This window comes from Rhinoderma darwinii, unplaced genomic scaffold (assembly GCF_050947455.1).
Source record: "Rhinoderma darwinii isolate aRhiDar2 unplaced genomic scaffold, aRhiDar2.hap1 Scaffold_498, whole genome shotgun sequence".
Taxonomy (NCBI): Eukaryota; Metazoa; Chordata; class Amphibia; order Anura; family Rhinodermatidae; genus Rhinoderma; species Rhinoderma darwinii.
In genome coordinates this window covers 93,292-105,378 of record NW_027464045.1, presented here as the reverse complement: position 1 = coordinate 105,378, position 12,087 = coordinate 93,292, and the positions used below count along the sequence as shown (strand labels likewise).

The 12,087-nt window shown below is 48.5% G+C and overlaps 6 non-coding genes across 6 annotated transcripts; all 6 read right to left on the bottom strand.

Moving 5' to 3' along the window:
* Positions 1-4,592: 4,592 nt before the first annotated feature.
* On the bottom strand, positions 4,593-4,783 carry LOC142720446 (U2 spliceosomal RNA). The gene has a single exon (XR_012873234.1). It is a non-coding gene; the product is annotated as a U2 spliceosomal RNA (small nuclear RNA).
* A 1,127-nt stretch (positions 4,784-5,910) lies between these two features.
* Positions 5,911-6,101, bottom strand: LOC142720445 (U2 spliceosomal RNA). Its single transcript, XR_012873233.1, has one exon. It is a non-coding gene; the product is annotated as a U2 spliceosomal RNA (small nuclear RNA).
* Positions 6,102-7,217: 1,116 nt separating this feature from the next.
* Positions 7,218-7,408, bottom strand: LOC142720377 (U2 spliceosomal RNA). The gene has a single exon (XR_012873165.1). It is a non-coding gene; the product is annotated as a U2 spliceosomal RNA (small nuclear RNA).
* Positions 7,409-8,541: 1,133 nt separating this feature from the next.
* On the bottom strand, positions 8,542-8,732 carry LOC142720409 (U2 spliceosomal RNA). Its single transcript, XR_012873197.1, has one exon. It is a non-coding gene; the product is annotated as a U2 spliceosomal RNA (small nuclear RNA).
* Positions 8,733-9,850: 1,118 nt separating this feature from the next.
* Positions 9,851-10,041, bottom strand: LOC142720408 (U2 spliceosomal RNA). Its single transcript, XR_012873196.1, has one exon. It is a non-coding gene; the product is annotated as a U2 spliceosomal RNA (small nuclear RNA).
* A 1,118-nt stretch (positions 10,042-11,159) lies between these two features.
* Positions 11,160-11,350, bottom strand: LOC142720444 (U2 spliceosomal RNA). The gene has a single exon (XR_012873231.1). It is a non-coding gene; the product is annotated as a U2 spliceosomal RNA (small nuclear RNA).
* Between the last annotated feature and the right edge of the window lie 737 nt (positions 11,351-12,087).

Sequence of the window (12,087 nt, the reverse complement as noted above, 5' to 3'; positions counted from 1 at the left end):
CTGCCACCCCTTCTCCTTTCACACCTTGTATCAGCTTTAATCCAGTCCAGTGCTGCCTGCTGAGCAGCACTGACCAACACTGCCTGGGCCCAGGCTTTTATCTCTGAGGCCCCATTATGATGTCAGAAAGCTGGCTCTGGCTCCTGAGGTCTCCACTATGACACGTGCAAAGTTCCGTCTGAACTTTATATAAGACGGTGCGGCTCCAGGGGCGGACATACCGCATGTGCAGCCGGTGCAGCTGCACAAGGGCCCCGCGTGGGAAGGGGGCCCGTTCCTCTGCTGGCCGACTCAGTTCTCAGCTGCGCGATGCTGAGGACTGAGACAGAGGCCCGTGGACCACTGGCGTAGCTATAGGGGTCGCAGCGGTCGCAATTGCGACCGGGCCCCGAAGCCAGGGGGGCCCACGGCCCCCCCGCACCACATCAATAAAAAGTTACTATAGTAACTCGGGCCGCGGGCCCCTGTTACTATAGTAACATACTTTACTTACCTTCCTGGTTCCGGATCGCAGCGGAGGTCCTGACGTCAGGCGCTGTGCGCAGCACATGACGTCACAGCGCTATGCGCCGCGCACAGCATCGAGACGACAGAACTCCCGCCGCGGCCGAAGAGGAAGGTAAGATAGCCCTGACTGGCGGGGTCCGACTCCTGGGACCCGCCAATCAGCTGTTTTGAAGGGGCCGCAGCACTCGTACGAGAGCTGCTCCCCTTCATTCCTGTCACTTCATTCCGGTCACACTGTGAATCGGTTTCGGCGATTCACAGTGTGGGCGAGTAGTGAAATGAAGGGGAAGCAGCTCTCGTACGAGTGCTGCGGCCCCTTCAAAACAGCTGATTTGCGGGTCCCGGGCGACACATCAGCTATTGATGGCCTATCCTGAGGATAGGCCATCAATGTTTAGGGACTGCACAACCCCTAAGCCTACGATGTAGCAGGCTTAGGGGGCCCATGAGACAGGATCACAGATTGTGTGATGCTGTCTGCTGGGCCCTGTATCTAAGCCAATCACATGGTAGGCTTAGATACATGGCCCATGCGTGATCCTGTCTGCTGGGCCCTGTATCTAAGCCTACCACACTGTAGGTTTAGATACAGGGCCCCAGCACACAGTAATCTTATACTGTATAAGATTACTGTCTGCTGGACCCTGTATCTAAGCCTACCTTGTGGTAGGCTTAGATACAGGGTCCCACAGACAGTATCACACATGGGCCCTGTATCTAAGCCTTAGGGTATGTGCACAGACACTAATTACGTCCGTAAGTGACGGATGTATTTCGGCCGCAAGTACCGGACCGAACACACTGCAGGGAGCCGGGCTCCTAGCGTCGTACTTATGTACGACGCTAGGAGTCCCTGCCTCGCTGTGGGACAACTGTCCTGTACTGTAATCATGTTTTCAGTACCGGACAGTTGTCCGGCAGCGAGGCAGGGACTCCTAGCGTCGTACATAACTATGATGCTAGGAGCCCGGCTCCCTGCAGTGTGTTCGGTCCGGTACTTGCGGCCGAAATACGTCCGTCAATTCCGGACGTAATTAGTGTGTGTGCACATACCCTAACACATGTGTTACTAATCATTTTTTGTGTGTTTTCTTACAGGTTCGGTCGTTGGACTACGGCGGATTCCAGGACTACTTCGATGACAGCTTTTTTTTTTATTAATAAAATGGTTAATGAGGGTTGTGTTTTTTTTTTTTTATTTCAATAAAATATTTTTTCTATGTCTTTGTGGTTTTTTTTAAACTATATTACTACCGCCTTAGTAATGGCCGCCGGCTGATTGACAGCATCCATTGCTAAGGCAGGGCTTAGTGTTAGCCGGTGCAGAGGCTAACACTAACCCCCTTTATTACCCCGGTACCCACCGCCACCAGGGGTGCTGGGAAGAGCCGGGTACGATCCAGTACCTGACCATCTGTAGTGATGGTCGGCCACTGGGGTGGCCGCAGGCTGGTATTATCAGGAGATACAGTGGCCCTTCCTACCCTGGTGATGCTAGGCTGCTGCTGCTTTATTGTATCTGGCTGGTTATGAAAATGGGGGGGACGCCACGTCATTTAAAAAATAATTGGAAAGAACGATGTCGGGTCCCCCCCAATTTTCATAACCAGCCAGATACAACACAGCAGCAGCAGGCAGCATTACAAGGGTGGGAAGGGCCACTGTTTTTGGCCTTCCCCAGCCTAATACTACCAGCCTGCGGCCACCCCGGTGCCTGCCCGTCACTACAGCTGGTCGGGTACTGGTTTGTACCCGGCTCTTCCCAGTACCCCTGGTGGCGGTGGGTACCGGGGTAATAATGGGGGTTAGTGTAGACTCTGCACCGGCTAACATTAAGCCTCGCCTTAGTAATGGAGGTTGTCAATCAGCCAGCGGCCATTACTAAGGCGGTGATAATAAAGTTTAAAAAGATACAAGCACATAGAAATTTTTTTTATTGAAATAAAAACACAACCCTCATTAACCATTTTATTGAGAATAAAAAAAACGCCGTCATTGAAGTCCTCGTATCCGAAGTCCAACAACCGAACCTGTAAAAAAAACACAAACACACAAAAATAATCAGTAACACATAAAGAAGCAAAATTATTATTCTTACCTTTCCTGGGTCCAGCGCTGGAGCCGCAATGTCAGCGAGCTGGGCCCTGTATCTAATCCTATCATGTGTGATACAGTCTGCTGAGCTGTGTATCTAATCCAATCATGTATGATACTGTGCTGGGCCCTATATCTAATCCGATCATGTGTGATACTGTCTGCTGAGCCACTGTATCTAATCCTATCATGTGTGATACTGTCTGCTGAGCCACTGTATCTAATCCTATAATGTGTGGTACTGTCTGCTGAGCCACTGTATCTAATCCTATCATGTGTGATACTGTCTGCTGAGCCACTGTATCTAATCCTATCATGTGTGGTACTGTCTGCTGAGCCACTGTATCTAATCCTATCATGTGTGGTACTGTCTGCTGAGCCACTGTATCTAATCCTATCATGTGTGATACTGTCTGCTGGGCCACTGTATCTAATCCTATCATGTGTGATACTGTCTGCTGAGCTGTGTATCTAATCCTATCATGTGTGATACTGCCTTCTGAGCCACTGTATCTAATCCTATCATGTGTGATACTGTCTGCTCAGCCACTGTATCTAATCCTATCCATAGTTTATAGGGTCGTAGTGCTATAGATATGCTATGCTGTCTCCTATACACACACTTTTTTTTGGGGCGGACACATATGTATTGGGGCTATTTCCCGGACATTTTAAGCCCTGAGGGTATGTTCACACGGCAGCGTCTGTTACGGCTGAAATTACTGTGCTGTTTTCAGGAGAAAACAGCACCGTAATTTCAGCCGTAATGGCATGTGCAGGCGTCTTTTGCTGCGTCCACTACGGAAGTAATTGAAGCTGGTTTTCCATGGAGTCCATGGAAAACGGCTCCATTTACATCTGAAGAAGTGACAGGCAGTTTTTTACGCGCCGCCTTTCGACAGCGGCGCGTAAAAAAAAATGACCATCGGCACAGAACATCGTAAGACCCATTCAAATGAATGGGCAGATGTTTTCCGACGCTTTTGAGCCGCATTTTCGGATGTAATTCAATGCTAAAACGCCCAAATTACGTCCGTAAATAGTGTGTGTGTGAACCCAGCCTTAGTGACGCCCCGGCTGCTAGTGCTGCATTGTTGGGTCACTTAGGAGACCCAGCGATGCAGCTGAAAGCGGACCGTCGGCCATGAGAAGTTTGCGGGGTGGGGGGGGGGGGGGGGCCCTGGCACATTATCTGCACAGGGGCCTTTTGCAGTCTGTGTCCGCCACTGTGCGGCTCAGTCAGTCACTCAGTGTTGCCTGAGAGGGCAACACTGCAACAGCCGGCCCCCAGGCTGTCTTTTTTTTGCACAGCTAGTTGCCTCCAGGAGGCCACAAGAGGGAGACAAGGGACTGCAAAATGGAAAATAGGCATCCACCAACTTTACAGACAACTTGTTCTCCTTGCTCCTACAACCTCCATCCTTGCACAGTTTGTTATTCTTCCAGGTAACATAGTAACAAATCCAAATTGCTGCTCTCTTTGTAGGCAAGCAAGGGTTTGTTGCAACTGCAATTCTTACTTCTTCTTGAAATGTAGGGACCACAGTACATTCCATCACATCCATCTAGTGTACACAGGTAGGTCCATTGTGACGGGCGGGCGGGCGGGCTGGCTGCTTTAATGGCTGTTTGCTGTTCCCCTACTCCACTCCACTATTTGACTATGGTGCTGCATCAATCAGTGGCTGGCTCAGGTGCAGCTCTTTAACCTACCTAGGAGGGAGGGCGGAGAGAAGACAAGGAAGGTGAATGAGCTGTTCCAATGTGAAATGCCGGAAACACAGAAACACAGACGACACAAAACAAGAGGTGGCAATGTATTAATTAATTGCATTTAATAAATTAGCTCATTATCACACATGACTGTACAAATGCATTGTCCAACAGGTGTTGAAATAATGGGATTAAAAGGGGAGATCCCATCCGAAAGACAAAAACAATGGCAAACACAAAAAGCACTTTTGGAATCTGATTTTAGTAAACACATAAGGAAAGGGTGCACCGGTCCTGGAAATACTGCAATACCAGGTCAATGCGTGGAGTGGACAGAGCAAGCTCTATTTCCATCTCCCTGTTCTAAAAATCCATTTAATATATGGTCCCCAGATAGGGGACGTATCAGATATTAAACTGATAAGAACAGATACTACACTTGATCTTAGCCAAAAGGCCGAGAAGCGATAACCCGAACGTGCCGCGCGTTTTGCTTCTTTTGCTTGCACCACAATGCAGTGCTGAAAGAGGAGGAATCGACATAAAAACGCCTTCCTGGCAACGCCCAAATGCCCTCCTGCCGTGCAAACACTGGCAGCAGCAGCAGCAGCAGCAGCAGCAGTAAGTGCATGCCCACTGCCACCCCTTCTCCTTTCACACCTTGTATCAGCTTTAATCCAGTCCAGTGCTGCCTGCTGAGCAGCACTGACCAACACTGCCTGGGCCCAGGCTTTTATCTCTGAGGCCCCATTATGATGTCAGAAAGCTGGCTCTGGCTCCTGAGGTCTCCACTATGACACGTGCAAAGTTCCGTCTGAACTTTATATAAGACGGTGCGGCTCAGTCAGTCACTCAGTGTTGCCTGAGAGGGCAACACTGCAACAGCCGGCCCCCAGGCTGTCTTTTTTTTGCACAGCTAGTTGCCTCCAGGAGGCCACAAGAGGGAGACAAGGGACTGCAAAATGGAAAATAGGCATCCACCAACTTTACAGACAACTTGTTCTCCTTGCTCCTACAACCTCCATCCTTGCACAGTTTGTTATTCTTCCAGGTAACATAGTAACAAATCCAAATTGCTGCTCTCTTTGTAGGCAAGCAAGGGTTTGTTGCAACTGCAATTCTTACTTCTTCTTGAAATGTAGGGACCACAGTACATTCCATCACATCCATCTAGTGTACACAGGTAGGTCCATTGTGACGGGCGGGCGGGCGGGCTGGCTGCTTTAATGGCTGTTTGCTGTTCCCCTACTCCACTCCACTATTTGACTATGGTGCTGCATCAATCAGTGGCTGGCTCAGGTGCAGCTCTTTAACCTACCTAGGAGGGAGGGCGGAGAGAAGACAAGGAAGGTGAATGAGCTGTTCCAATGTGAAATGCCGGAAACACAGAAACACAGACGACACAAAACAAGAGGTGGCAATGTATTAATTAATTGCATTTAATAAATTAGCTCATTATCACACATGACTGTACAAATGCATTGTCCAACAGGTGTTGAAATAATGGGATTAAAAGGGGAGATCCCATCCGAAAGACAAAAACAATGGCAAACACAAAAAGCACTTTTGGAATCTGATTTTAGTAAACACATAAGGAAAGGGTGCACCGGTCCTGGAAATACTGCAATACCAGGTCAATGCGTGGAGTGGACAGAGCAAGCTCTATTTCCATCTCCCTGTTCTAAAAATCCATTTAATATATGGTCCCCAGATAGGGGACGTATCAGATATTAAACTGATAAGAACAGATACTACACTTGATCTTAGCCAAAAGGCCGAGAAGCGATAACCCGAACGTGCCGCGCGTTTTGCTTCTTTTGCTTGCACCACAATGCAGTGCTGAAAGAGGAGGAATCGACATAAAAACGCCTTCCTGGCAACGCCCAAATGCCCTCCTGCCGTGCAAACACTGGCAGCAGCAGCAGCAGCAGCAGCAGTAAGTGCATGCCCACTGCCACCCCTTCTCCTTTCACACCTTGTATCAGCTTTAATCCAGTCCAGTGCTGCCTGCTGAGCAGCACTGACCAACACTGCCTGGGCCCAGGCTTTTATCTCTGAGGCCCCATTATGATGTCAGAAAGCTGGCTCTGGCTCCTGAGGTCTCCACTATGACACGTGCAAAGTTCCGTCTGAACTTTATATAAGACGGTGCGGCTCAGTCAGTCACTCAGTGTTGCCTGAGAGGGCAACACTGCAACAGCCGGCCCCCAGGCTGTCTTTTTTTTGCACAGCTAGTTGCCTCCAGGAGGCCACAAGAGGGAGACAAGGGACTGCAAAATGGAAAATAGGCATCCACCAACTTTACAGACAACTTGTTCTCCTTGCTCCTACAACCTCCATCCTTGCACAGTTTGTTATTCTTCCAGGTAACATAGTAACAAATCCAAATTGCTGCTCTCTTTGTAGGCAAGCAAGGGTTTGTTGCAACTGCAATTCTTACTTCTTCTTGAAATGTAGGGACCACAGTACATTCCATCACATCCATCTAGTGTACACAGGTAGGTCCATTGTGACGGGCGGGCGGGCGGGCTGGCTGCTTTAATGGCTGTTTGCTGTTCCCCTACTCCACTCCACTATTTGACTATGGTGCTGCATCAATCAGTGGCTGGCTCAGGTGCAGCTCTTTAACCTACCTAGGAGGGAGGGCGGAGAGAAGACAAGGAAGGTGAATGAGCTGTTCCAATGTGAAATGCCGGAAACACAGACGACACAAAACAAGAGGTGGCAATGTATTAATTAATTGCATTTAATAAATTAGCTCATTATCACACATGACTGTACAAATGCATTGTCCAACAGGTGTTGAAATAATGGGATTAAAAGGGGAGATCCCATCCGAAAGGCAAAAACAATGGCAAACACAAAAAGCACTTTTGGAATCTGATTTTAGTAAACACATAAGGAAAGGGTGCACCGGTCCTGGAAATACTGAAATACCAGGTCAATGCGTGGAGTGGACAGAGCAAGCTCTATTTCCATCTCCCTGTTCTAAAAATCCATTTAATATATGGTCCCCAGATAGGGGACGTATCAGATATTAAACTGATAAGAACAGATACTACACTTGATCTTAGCCAAAAGGCCGAGAAGCGATAACCCGAACGTGCCGCACGTTTTGCTTCTTTTGCTTGCACCACAATGCAGTGCTGAAAGAGGAGGAATCGACATAAAAACGCCTTCCTGGCAACGCCCAAATGCCCTCCTGCCGTGCAAACACTGGCAGCAGCAGCAGCAGCAGCAGCAGCAGCAGCAGTAAGTGCATGCCCACTGCCACCCCTTCTCCTTTCACACCTTGTATCAGCTTTAATCCAGTCCAGTGCTGCCTGCTGAGCAGCACTGACCAACACTGCCTGGGCCCAGGCTTTTATCTCTGAGGCCCCATTATGATGTCAGAAAGCTGGCTCTGGCTCCTGAGGTCTCCACTATGACACGTGCAAAGTTCCGTCTGAACTTTATATAAGACGGTGCGGCTCAGTCAGTCACTCAGTGTTGCCTGAGAGGGCAACACTGCAACAGCCGGCCCCCAGGCTGTCTTTTTTTTGCACAGCTAGTTGCCTCCAGGAGGCCACAAGAGGGAGACAAGGGACTGCAAAATGGAAAATAGGCATCCACCAACTTTACAGACAACTTGTTCTCCTTGCTCCTACAACCTCCATCCTTGCACAGTTTGTTATTCTTCCAGGTAACATAGTAACAAATCCAAATTGCTGCTCTCTTTGTAGGCAAGCAAGGGTTTGTTGCAACTGCAATTCTTACTTCTTCTTGAAATGTAGGGACCACAGTACATTCCATCACATCCATCTAGTGTACACAGGTAGGTCCATTGTGACGGGCGGGCGGGCGGGCTGGCTGCTTTAATGGCTGTTTGCTGTTCCCCTACTCCACTCCACTATTTGACTATGGTGCTGCATCAATCAGTGGCTGGCTCAGGTGCAGCTCTTTAACCTACCTAGGAGGGAGGGCGGAGAGAAGACAAGGAAGGTGAATGAGCTGTTCCAATGTGAAATGCCGGAAACACAGAAACACAGACGACACAAAACAAGAGGTGGCAATGTATTAATTAATTGCATTTAATAAATTAGCTCATTATCACACATGACTGTACAAATGCATTGTCCAACAGGTGTTGAAATAATGGGATTAAAAGGGGAGATCCCATCCGAAAGACAAAAACAATGGCAAACACAAAAAGCACTTTTGGAATCTGATTTTAGTAAACACATAAGGAAAGGGTGCACCGGTCCTGGAAATACTGCAATACCAGGTCAATGCGTGGAGTGGACAGAGCAAGCTCTATTTCCATCTCCCTGTTCTAAAAATCCATTTAATATATGGTCCCCAGATAGGGGAGGTATCAGATATTAAACTGATAAGAACAGATACTACACTTGATCTTAGCCAAAAGGCCGAGAAGCGATAACCCGAACGTGCCGCGCGTTTTGCTTCTTTTGCTTGCACCACAATGCAGTGCTGAAAGAGGAGGAATCGACATAAAAACGCCTTCCTGGCAACGCCCAAACGCCCTCCTGCCGTGCAAACACTGGCAGCAGCAGCAGCAGCAGTAAGTGCATGCCCACTGCCACCCCTTCTCCTTTCACACCTTGTATCAGCTTTAATCCAGTCCAGTGCTGCCTGCTGAGCAGCACTGACCAACACTGCCTGGGCCCAGGCTTTTATCTCTGAGGCCCCATTATGATGTCAGAAAGCTGGCTCTGGCTCCTGAGGTCTCCACTATGACACGTGCAAAGTTCCGTCTGAACTTTATATAAGACGGTGCGGCTCAGTCAGTCACTCAGTGTTGCCTGAGAGGGCAACACTGCAACAGCCGGCCCCCAGGCTGTCTTTTTTTTGCACAGCTAGTTGCCTCCAGGAGGCCACAAGAGGGAGACAAGGGACTGCAAAATGGAAAATAGGCATCCACCAACTTTACAGACAACTTGTTCTCCTTGCTCCTACAACCTCCATCCTTGCACAGTTTGTTATTCTTCCAGGTAACATAGTAACAAATCCAAATTGCTGCTCTCTTTGTAGGCAAGCAAGGGTTTGTTGCAACTGCAATTCTTACTTCTTCTTGAAATGTAGGGACCACAGTACATTCCATCACATCCATCTAGTGTACACAGGTAGGTCCATTGTGACGGGCGGGCGGGCGGGCTGGCTGCTTTAATGGCTGTTTGCTGTTCCCCTACTCCACTCCACTATTTGACTATGGTGCTGCATCAATCAGTGGCTGGCTCAGGTGCAGCTCTTTAACCTACCTAGGAGGGAGGGCGGAGAGAAGACAAGGAAGGTGAATGAGCTGTTCCAATGTGAAATGCCGGAAACACAGAAACACAGACGACACAAAACAAGAGGTGGCAATGTATTAATTAATTGCATTTAATAAATTAGCTCATTATCACACATGACTGTACAAATGCATTGTCCAACAGGTGTTGAAATAATGGGATTAAAAGGGGAGATCCCATCCGAAAGACAAAAACAATGGCAAACACAAAAAGCACTTTTGGAATCTGATTTTAGTAAACACATAAGGAAAGGGTGCACCGGTCCTGGAAATACTGCAATACCAGGTCAATGCGTGGAGTGGACAGAGCAAGCTCTATTTCCATCTCCCTGTTCTAAAAATCCATTTAATATATGGTCCCCAGATAGGGGAGGTATCAGATATTAAACTGATAAGAACAGATACTACACTTGATCTTAGCCAAAAGGCCGAGAAGCGATAACCCGAACGTGCCGCGCGTTTTGCTTCTTTTGCTTGCACCACAATGCAGTGCTGAAAGAGGAGGAATCGACATAAAAACGCCTTCCTGGCAACGCCCAAACGCCCTCCTGCCGTGCAAACACTGGCAGCAGCAGCAGCAGCAGTAAGTGCATGCCCACTGCCACCCCTTCTCCTTTCACACCTTGTATCAGCTTTAATCCAGTCCAGTGCTGCCTGCTGAGCAGCACTGACCAACACTGCCTGGGCCCAGGCTTTTATCTCTGAGGCCCCATTATGATGTCAGAAAGCTGGCTCTGGCTCCTGAGGTCTCCACTATGACACGTGCAAAGTTCCGTCTGAACTTTATATAAGACGGTGCGGCTCAGTCAGTCACTCAGTGTTGCCTGAGAGGGCAACACTGCAACAGCCGGCCCCCAGGCTGTCTTTTTTTTGCACAGCTAGTTGCCTCCAGGAGGCCACAAGAGGGAGACAAGGGACTGCAAAATGGAAAATAGGCATCCACCAACTTTACAGACAACTTGTTCTCCTTGCTCCTACAACCTCCATCCTTGCACAGTTTGTTATTCTTCCAGGTAACATAGTAACAAATCCAAATTGCTGCTCTCTTTGTAGGCAAGCAAGGGTTTGTTGCAACTGCAATTCTTACTTCTTCTTGAAATGTAGGGACCACAGTACATTCCATCACATCCATCTAGTGTACACAGGTAGGTCCATTGTGACGGGCGGGCGGGCGGGCTGGCTGCTTTAATGGCTGTTTGCTGTTCCCCTACTCCACTCCACTATTTGACTATGGTGCTGCATCAATCAGTGGCTGGCTCAGGTGCAGCTCTTTAACCTACCTAGGAGGGAGGGCGGAGAGAAGACAAGGAAGGTGAATGAGCTGTTCCAATGTGAAATGCCGGAAACACAGAAACACAGACGACACAAAACAAGAGGTGGCAATGTATTAATTAATTGCATTTAATAAATTAGCTCATTATCACACATGACTGTACAAATGCATTGTCCAACAGGTGTTGAAATAATGGGATTAAAAGGGGAGATCCCATCCGAAAGACAAAAACAATGGCAAACACAAAAAGCACTTTTGGAATCTGATTTTAGTAAACACATAAGGAAAGGGTGCACCGGTCCTGGAAATACTGCAATACCAGGTCAATGCGTGGAGTGGACAGAGCAAGCTCTATTTCCATCTCCCTGTTCTAAAAATCCATTTAATATATGGTCCCCAGATAGGGGACGTATCAGATATTAAACTGATAAGAACAGATACTACACTTGATCTTAGCCAAAAGGCCGAGAAGCGATAACCCGAACGTGCCGCGCGTTTTGCTTCTTTTGCTTGCACCACAATGCAGTGCTGAAAGAGGAGGAATCGACATAAAAACGCCTTCCTGGCAACGCCCAAATGCCCTCCTGCCGTGCAAACACTGGCAGCAGCAGCAGCAGCAGCAGTAAGTGCATGCCCACTGCCACCCCTTCTCCTTTCACACCTTGTATCAGCTTTAATCCAGTCCAGTGCTGCCTGCTGAGCAGCACTGACCAACACTGCCTGGGCCCAGGCTTTTATCTCTGAGGCCCCATTATGATGTCAGAAAGCTGGCTCTGGCTCCTGAGGTCTCCACTATGACACGTGCAAAGTTCCGTCTGAACTTTATATAAGACGGTGCGGCTCAGTCAGTCACTCAGTGTTGCCTGAGAGGGCAACACTGCAACAGCCGGCCCCCAGGCTGTCTTTTTTTTGCACAGCTAGTTGCCTCCAGGGAGACAAGGGACTGCAAAATGGAAAATAGGCATCCACCAACTTTACAGACAACTTGTTCTCCTTGCTCCTACAACCTCCATCCTTGCACAGTTTGTTATTCTTCCAGGTAACATAGTAACAAATCCAAATTGCTGCTCTCTTTGTAGGCAAGCAAGGGTTTGTTGCAACTGCAATTCTTACTTCTTCTTGAAATGTAGGGACCACAGTACATTCCATCACATCCATCTAGTGTACACAGGTAGGTCCATTGTGACGGGCGGGCGGGCGGGCGGGCGGGCTG